This window comes from Arachis hypogaea, chromosome 10 (assembly GCF_003086295.3).
Source record: "Arachis hypogaea cultivar Tifrunner chromosome 10, arahy.Tifrunner.gnm2.J5K5, whole genome shotgun sequence".
NCBI lineage: Eukaryota > Viridiplantae > Streptophyta > Magnoliopsida > Fabales > Fabaceae > Arachis > Arachis hypogaea.
Window position 1 is genome coordinate 79,102,118 of NC_092045.1, and position 9,415 is coordinate 79,111,532.

The following is a 9,415-nucleotide window of genomic DNA, read 5'->3' on the forward strand; positions in this document are numbered from 1 at the left end:
TTTTCCAAAAAGAAATTTTCGAAAAACCCAAAAAAAATTAATAAAATCATAAAAATAAAAAAAATATTTTGTGTTTCTTGTTTGAGTCTAGTGTCAATTTTTAAGTTTGGTGTCAATTGGATGTTTTTAAAATTTGTGCATCTTTCGAAAAATTCATGCATGGTGTTCTTTATGATCTTCAAGTTGTTCTTGGTAAGTCTTCTTGTTTGATCTTCATATTTTCTTGTTTTGTGTCTTTTGTTGTTTTTCATATGCATTTTTGCATTCATAGTGTCTAAGCATGAAAAATTTCTAAGTTTGGTGTCTTGCTTGTTTTTCTTTTCTTGAAAATTTTTCAAAAATAAATCTTGATGTTCATCATGATCTTCAAAGTGTTCTTGGTGTTCAACTTGACATTCATAGTGTTCTTTCATGCATCATGTGTTTTAATTCATAATTTTTATGTTTTGAGTCATTTAGTTGTTTTTCTCTCTCTTCATTAAAAATTCAAAATAAAAAATATTTTTTCCTTATTTTACTCATAATTTTCGAAATCTTTGGGTTGACTTAGTCAAAATTTTTTTAAAATAAGTTGTTTCTTGTTAGTCAAGTCAAGATTTCAATTTTAAAAATCCTATCTTTTCAAAATCTTTTTCAAAAATCAAATCTTTTTCATTTTTTTATTATTTTCAAAAATTTTTAAAATTGATTTTCAAAATCTTTTTCTTATCTTTATTTCAAAATTTCGAAAACTTTACTAACAATTAATGTGATTGATTCAAAAATTTGAAGTTTATTACTTTCTTGTTAAGAAAGGTTCAATCTTTAAATTCTAGAATCATATCTTTTAGTTTCTTGTTAGTCAAGTAATCAATTTTAATTTAAAAAAAATAAAATCTTTCTCAAAATATCTTTTTAATCATATCTTTTCAAAAATATCTTTTTCAAAATCAATTTCAAAATCTTTTCTAACTTCTTATCTTTTCAAAATTGATTTTCAAAACTTTTTCAACTAACTAATTGACTTTTTGTTTGTTTCTTATCTTTTTCAAAACCACCTAACTACTTTTCTCTCTCTAATTTTCGAAAATTCCTCACCCTTTTTCAAAATTCTTTTAATTAACTAATTATTTCAAATTCTAATTTTAATTGTATTTCTTCTCTCAATTTTCGAAAACTCTTCTCTCTTATCTCATTCTATTTATTTATTTATTTACTAACACTTCTCTTCATCTCAAAAATTCGAACCCTTTCTTCTCCTTTTTGTTCGAATTTTTCTCTTTTCCTTCTTCTAGTCTTATTCCCTTCTACTCAAATAAAGGAATCTCTCTACTGTGGTAAAGAGGATCCCTATTATTATTTTCTGTTCCCTTCTTTTTCATATGAGCAGGAGCAAGGACAAGAACATTCTTGTTGAAGCAGATCCTGAACCTGAAAGGACTCTGAAGAAGAAACTAAGAGAAGCTAAAATACAACAATCCAGAGACAACCTTACAGAAATTTTCAAAAAAGAAGAGGAGATGGCAGCCGAAAATAATGACAACAACAATAATGCAAGGAGGATGCTTGGTGATTATACTACACCTACTTCCAATTTTTATGGAAGAAGCATCTCAATTCCTGCCATTGGAGCAAACGATTTTGAGCTGAAGCCTCAACTAGTTGCTCTAATGCAATAGAACTGCAAGTTTCATGGACTTCCATCAAAAGATCCCTATCAGTTTTTAACTGAGTTCTTGCAGATCTGTGAGACTGTTAAGACTAATGGAGTAGATCCTGAAGTCTACAGGCTCATGCTTTTCCCTTTTGCTGTAAGAGACAGAGCTAGAACATAGTTGGACTCACAACCTAAAGATAGCCTGGACTCTTGGGATAAGCTGGTCACGGCCTTCTTGGCCAAGTTCTTTCCTCCTCAAAAGCTGAGCAAGCTTAGAGTGGATGTTCAGACCTTCAAGTAAAAAGATGGTGAATCCCTCTATGAAGCTTGGGAAAGATACAAGCAGTTGACCAAAACGTGTCCTTCTGGCATGCTTTCAGAGTGGACCATTTTGGATATATTCTATGATGGTCTATCTGAGCTTTCTAAGATGTCACTGGACCATTCTGCAGGTGGATCCATTCACCTAAAGAAAACACCTACAGAAGCTCAAGAAATTATTGACATAGTTGTAAATAACCAATTCATGTACACCTTTGAGAGGAATCCTGTGAGTAATGGGACGCCTCAGAAGAGGGGAGTTCTTGAAATTGATGCTCTGAAAGCTATATTGGCTCAAAACAAAATGTTGACTCAACAAGTCAACATGATTTCTCAGAGTCTGAATGGATGGAAAAATGCATCCAACAGTACTAAAGAGGCATCTTCTGAAGAAGAAGCTTATGATCCTGAGAACCCTGCAATGGCAGAGGTGAATTACTTGGGTGAACCCTATGGAAACACCTATAATTCCTCATGGAGAAATCATCCAAATTTCTCATGGAAGGATCAACAAAAGCCTCAACAAGGCTTTAATAATGGTGGAAGAAACAGGCTTAGCAATAGCAAGCCTTTTCCATCATCTTCTCAGCAACAGACAGAGAATGCTGAGCAGAGTCCCTTTAGCTTAGCAAACACAGTCTCTGATCTATCTAAGGCCACTTTAAGTTTCATGCATGAAACAAGGTCCTCCATTAGAAACTTGGAGGCACATGTGGGTCAGCTGAGTAAGAAAATCACTGAAACTCCTCCTAGTACTCTCCCAAGCAATACAGAAGAGAATCCAAAAAGAGAGTGCAAGGCCATTGATATAATCAATGTGGCCGAATGCACAAGGGAGGAGAAGGACGTGAATCCCAGTAAGGAAGACCTCCTGGGACGTCCTCTGAAAAAAAAAGAGGTCCAAACTGAGGAACCTAAGGAATCTGAGGCTCACCTAGACCATAGAGATTCCATTGAACCTCCTTTTACCATTCATGAGCTCTGAGAACTATTCATCCTCTGAAGAGGATGAAGATGAAACTGAAGAGCAAGTTTCTCAATATCTAGGAGCCATCATGAAGTTGAATGCCAAGTTGTTTGGTAATGAGACTTGGGAAGATGAACCTTTCTTGCTCATTAGTGAACTAAAGACATGGGTTCAGCAAGCTTTACCGCAAAAGAAACAAGATCCTGGTAAATTCTTAATACCCTATTGATGACAAGTCATCATATACCCATTTTTCAAGCTAATTTCACTTGTTTTGTTAGCATTTATGCACTTTCTTGCATCCTAAGTAAGTGATTTGGAGTGAAAATGCATAACTTTTCTAAATCAAGCAAGCACCATGAAATTAATGTTAAATCATGAGGTTTAAGCTAATTTTAATTGAATTTTAATTGATTTATAAGCCTCTTGAATTTAGTGATACTTTGAGTGGTTGTTTTGGTTTATTATAGGTGAAGAAAAGAAAAGAAAAGGAAAAGCGTGGCCTAAGAAGCGTAGCCCAAGGAAAGGAAAGTGTAGCCAAGGAGAGAAGAAGCGTGCCGCATGCAAAGGGGGAGGCAACATTGCCCTCCACAAGGGCACACTGCCCTCTAGGAGGGCAACATAGAGGAACCAACCAAGGAAGGCAACTCTGCCCTGCCCACTACAAGGGCAGAGCACAAAATGGTGCCTTGGGACCAAGAGGAAGAGAACCTTGCCCTGCCCTTGTGGAGGGCAGAATCGGGCTCTCCAAGGAAGAAATTCAAGGGAAAAATGTCACCCATGCATGCTACAAGGTTCGAACAAGGAACCATGAGGAAGCTAGGACTTAAGGATGAGTGCCGTGCCAAGAAACCAAGGAAATTATTGTAGCGTGTGCTTCCTCCGTGTTTCGAACACGGGACAAGCAATGTGGGAACTCTGCCCTGCCCTTGGCGCGGGCAGGGCAGCATTTTGTGTGTGGCGCACCAAGAAGCAAATCTGGCGCACCAAGCTCGTCCCTGGCAGCACCAGCGCGCACCACGATCCTCTCCTGGCAGCACCACAATTTTCTGCCCTGCCCTTGGCGCGGGCAGGGCAGCGTTTTGCGTTCCTGGCGCACCACGCACGAATCTGGCGCACCAATTTTCGACCCTGGCAGCACCAACGCGCACACTCCTCGATCTGGCAGCACCACAATTTTCTGCCCTGCCCTTGGCGCGGGCAGGGCAGCGTTTTGCGTTCCTGGCAGCACCAAGCCGCACCAACACGCACCCAAGCCGCACCAAACTTCCGCACCATGCACCAATTTTCTGCCCTGCCCTCCACAAGGGCAGGGCAGCCTCCTGGGAGTGAATTTTCATGGGCCGAAAATTCAAATTAAAACCCCATTTTAATTCATCTCTTCACCAAATCAAAAGCCCATCCAAATCCCAAAATCCAAGAATAGAAAGTGTATAAATAGAAGCTAGTTTGATGTAATTAGGATCTTTTAAAACCTTTTACCTTCTTTTGAATTTTTACCTTTTGACTTACTTTTGGCTTAGTCTTTGAATTTGCACTTTCTTTGAGCTTTCTTGAGAGACTTGTCCGAGCACCAAGAGGATCAAGGGAGAATTGACTGATCTCCTTCCTCATTCTTACTTGGGCAACTCTACTCTCCTGTTTTTGAGTTTTGGGTGTGTGAAATTGAGGAAATTCTGTCTCAATTCCCATTCAAACTCTTTTCAATTCGTTTTCTGCATAATTGAATCTGATTTCTGTTCTTCTACTGCTTTCTCTTTTAATTCTTGTCAATTGCTTTGTTAACTTGGATCTAGGAAGGCAATTAGAGATCTAGGCTCTGCTACCTAGTCTCTTGAGATCTGAGACCCAATTTTACTTTTGGTTCTTTTGTGAACCTCTGCTACATTTTATTTCCTTTCTGTTTGAATGCTTATTTGCTTCTGATTCAATTTCTGCTCAATCAATTGCTGCAATTTACTTCTTCTTTGTTTAGATCCTGCAATCCCATTCCTCAATTCCCTTTTACTTTCTAGCAATTTAACTTTCTTGCCATTTAAGTTCCTGCAGTTTATGTTTCTTGCACTTTAAGTTTCAGTCATTTACTTTCTTGTTCTTTAAGTTTCTGCAAATTTACTTTCATGTTCTTTAATTTACTGCACTTCTCCCTTCCCCCTTTACATTTACTGTCATTTACTTCCTGTTAAACACAAATCACTCAACCAATACTTGATTCACTTGACTAAATCACCCACTAAACTAAAATTGCTCAATCCTTCAATCCCTGTGGGATCGACCTCACTCATGTGAGTTATTATTACTTGATGCGACCCGGTACACTTGCCGGTGAGTTTTGTGTTGGATCGTTTTCCACACATCAAGTTTTTGGCGCCGTTGCCGGGGATTGAAATAGATTGACAATGATTAAGTGAAGTGGAGGTCTAGATTAAGCATTTTTTTCTTTTCTGTTATTCTAATTCTTACTAACACACTAACTGTTTGAGAAATTGCCTCTATTAACTCACTAACAAATTATCTCAAATAACTGTACCTAATTCTCAAGCGTGTGGTTGTTTGGTCATCCTGATTGTTTGCATATCACAGGAAATCAAGTTTCTACAAACAAGGAGTATCATGACATGAAGCCACCACTCATCACACTCATCAAGAACAATTGTTCTTATGATGGAAATCCATTGGAGGATCCTCAACAGCATATATCTACTTTCTTGAGAACTTGTAATGCGGTCAAAACCGATGGTCCAGATCAGGACACTTACAAGATCCTGTTATTCCCTTTCTCATTAAAGGGTGAAGCTGCACAATGGTTTGAAACTTTTCCCCAAGGAAGTATCACTAGTTGGGATGATTTGGTCATCAAATTTCTGGCCAAATTCACCTCATCCAGACAGGTCATCCAGCTGAAAGAGGAGGAACATCTATTCACACAAGGGGACGAAGAACCACTCTTCAAGGCCTGGGAAAGATACAAGAAAGCAACTGATAAAGTGGGCTTCCGAGCTTTCTGGTGGACGAAATTGTGATCATATTCATTGTAATTGGATTTTAGAAATTGGCACGAGTGGACACAACTCCGTTCAACTAACCAGCAAGTGTACTGGGTCGTCCAAGTAATAAACCTTACGCGAGTAAGGGTCGATCCCACAGAGATTGTTGGTATGAAGCAAGCTATGGTCACCTTGTAAATCTCAGTTAGGCAGATTAAAGGGGAATTGTGATTATTGGAATAAATAATAAAAAGGAATAATAAAAGGGATAGAATACTTATGCAGATTCATTGGTGGGAATTTCAGATAAGCGGATGGAGATGCTGTAGAGCCCAAGGACGCCTGCTCTCCTACTGCTCCTACTCAATCCTTCTTACTCCTTTCCATGGCAAGCTTTGTATAGGGATTCACCATCAACTGTGGCTACTTTCTTCCTCTCGGGAAAATGATCCTATGCGGTTGTCAGTCGCACGGCTAATCGTCTGGAGGCATCACCCATGGCTGATGGCTACATCCCATCCTCGCAGTGAAAACTAATGCTCACGCACTCTGTCACAGTACGGCTAATCACCGGTTGGTTCCCGCTCCTACTGGAATAGAATCCCTATTTTGCGTCTGTCACTAACGCCCAGCAGGTTACAAGTTTGAAGCACGTCACAGTCATTCATTACCGGAATCCTACTCGGAATACCACAGACAAGGTTAGACTTTCCGGATTCCCAGGATCCTACTCGGAATACCACAGACAAGGTGAGACTTTCCGGATCCTCATAAATGCCGCCATCTATCTAGCTTATACCACGAAGATTCTGTTGGGGAATCTAAGAGATACGCATTCAAGCTCTGTTGCATGTAGAACGGAAGTGGTTGTCAATCACGCACGTTCATAAGTGAGAATGATAATGAGGGTAATCTGACTCATTACATTCATCATGTTCTTGGGTACGAATGAATATCTTGAAATAAGAATAAGAGAGATTTGAATAAAAGACAATAGAATTTCATTAATACTTGAGGTACAGCAGAGCTCCACACCCTTAATCTATGGTGTGCAGAAACTCCACCGTTGAAAATACATAAGCAAAGGAGGTTCAGGCATGGCCGAATGGCCAGCCCTCTCTAACGTGATCAATGATCTCCTAAGATGAAGAATAAAACAAAACTGAGACCAAAGATGTAACGTGGTCAAAAGACATCTAATACATTAGATAAATGTTCTATTTATACTAGACTAGCTCCTAGGATTTACATGAGTAAGTAATTGATGCATAAATTCACTTCCGGGGCCCACTTGGTGTATGCTTGGGCTGAGCTTGATCAATCCACGAGTAGAGGCATTTCTTGGCGTCAAACTCCAGGTTATGACGTGTTTTGGGCGTTCAACTCCGGATCATGACGTTTTTCTGGCGTTTAACTCCAGACAGCAGCGTGTACTTGGCGTTCAACGCCAAGTTACGTTGTCTTTCTTCGAATAAAGTATGGACTATTATATATTGCTGGAAAGCCCTGGATGTCTACTTTCCAACGCCATTGAGAGCGCGCCAATTGGAGTTCTGTAGCTCCAGAAAATCCATTTCGAGTGCAGGGAGGTCAGATTCCAACAGCATCAGCAGTCCTTTTGTCAGCTTTCTTTAGAGTTTTGCTCAAATCCCTCAATTTCAGTCAGAATTTACCTGAAATCACAGAAAAACACACAAACTCATAGTAAAGTCCAGAAATGTGAATTTAACATAAAAACTAATGAAAACATCCCTAAAAGTAGCTCAAACTTACTAAAAACTATATAAAAACAATGCCAAAAAGCGTATAAATTATCCGCTCATCACAACACCAAACTTAAATTGTTGCTTGTCCCCAAGCAACTGAAAATCAATTAGGATAAAAAGAAGAGAATATACTATAAAGTCCAAAATATCAATGAATATTAATTTAATTAGATGAGCAGGACTTGTAGCTTTTTGCTTCTGAACAGTTTTGGCATCTCACTTTTTCCTTTGTAGTTTAGAGTGATTGGCATCTCTAGGAACTTAGAATTTTGGATAGTGTTATTGACTTTCCTAGTTAAGCATGTTGATTCTTGAACACAGCTACTTTATGAGTCTTGGCCTTGGCCCTAAGCACTTTGTCTTCCAGTATTACCACCGGATACACAAATGCCACAGACACATAACTGGGTGAACCTTTTCAGATTGTGACTCAGCTTTGCTAAAGTCCCCAGTTAGTGGTGTCCAGAGCTCTTAAGCACACTCTTTTGCTTTGGATCACGACTTTAACCATTCAGTCTCAAGCTTTTCACTTGGACCTTCATGACACAAGCACATGGTTAGGGACAGCTTGATTTAGCCGCTTAGGCCTGGATTTAATTTCCTTGGGCCCTCCTATCCATTAATGCTCAAAGCCTTGGATCCTTGCTTTAAAATTTTCGCCACTTTTTTTTTTTCACTGCTTTTTCTTGCTTCAAGAATCAATTTCATGATGTTTTTCAGATCATCAATAACATTTCTCTTTGTTCATCATTCTTTCAAGAACCAACAATTTTAACACTCATAAACAACAAGATCAAAAATATGCACTGTTCAAGCATTCATTCAGAAAACAAAAATTATTGCCACCACATCAATATAATTAAATTAAATTCACTAATAATTTCAAAAATATACTTCTTGTTCTTTTGAATTAAAACATTTTTCTTTTAAGATAAGTGAAGGACTAATGGATTTTATTCATAGCCTTAAGGCATGGTTACACACTAATGATCATGAAGTAGAGACACAAAACATAGATAAACATAATACTTAAAAACCAAAAACAGAAAGAAAATAAAGAACAAGGAATGAATCCACCTCTAGTGGCGTTTTCTTCTTGAAGGACCAATGATGTTCTTCAACTCTTCTATGTCCCTTCCTTGCCTTTGTTGCTCCTCCCTCATTGCTCTTTGATCTTCTCTTATTTCTTGGAGAGTGAGGGCGTGTTCATGATGTTCCACCCTTAGTTGTTCAACATTATGGCTCAAATCCTCTAAAGAGGTACTGAGTTGCTCCCAATAGTTGTTGGGAGGGAAGTGCATTCCTTGAGGCATTTGTTGATGATGAACTTCCTCATGTTCTTCTTGGGGGCCGTGAGGAACTTCCCTTGTTTGCTCCATCCTTTTCTTTGTGATGGGCTTGTCTTCTTCAATGGAGACATCTCCATCTATGATAACTCCAGCTGAGTAGCATAAATGGCATATAAGATGGGGGAAGGCTAGCCGTGCCATGTATGAAGGCTTGTCAGCTATTTTGTAGAGTTCATTGGAGATGACTTCATGAACTTCCACTTCCTCTCCAATCATGATGCTATGAATCATGATGGCCCGATCCACAGTAACTTCAGATCGGTTGCTTGTAGGGATGATGGATCTTTGGATGAACTCCAACCATCCTCTAGCTACAGGCTTGAGGTCCAGTCTTCTTAGTTGGACCGGTTTGCCTTTGGAGTCTATTCTCCATTGGGCGCCTTCCACAC

At 38.8% G+C, this 9,415-nt stretch overlaps 1 non-coding gene across 1 annotated transcript; it reads right to left on the reverse strand.

Moving 5' to 3' along the window:
• Positions 1-1,904: 1,904 nt before the first annotated feature.
• LOC112718692 (small nucleolar RNA R71) lies at positions 1,905-2,008 on the reverse strand. The gene has a single exon (XR_003161021.1). It is a non-coding gene; the product is annotated as a small nucleolar RNA R71 (small nucleolar RNA).
• Between the last annotated feature and the right edge of the window lie 7,407 nt (positions 2,009-9,415).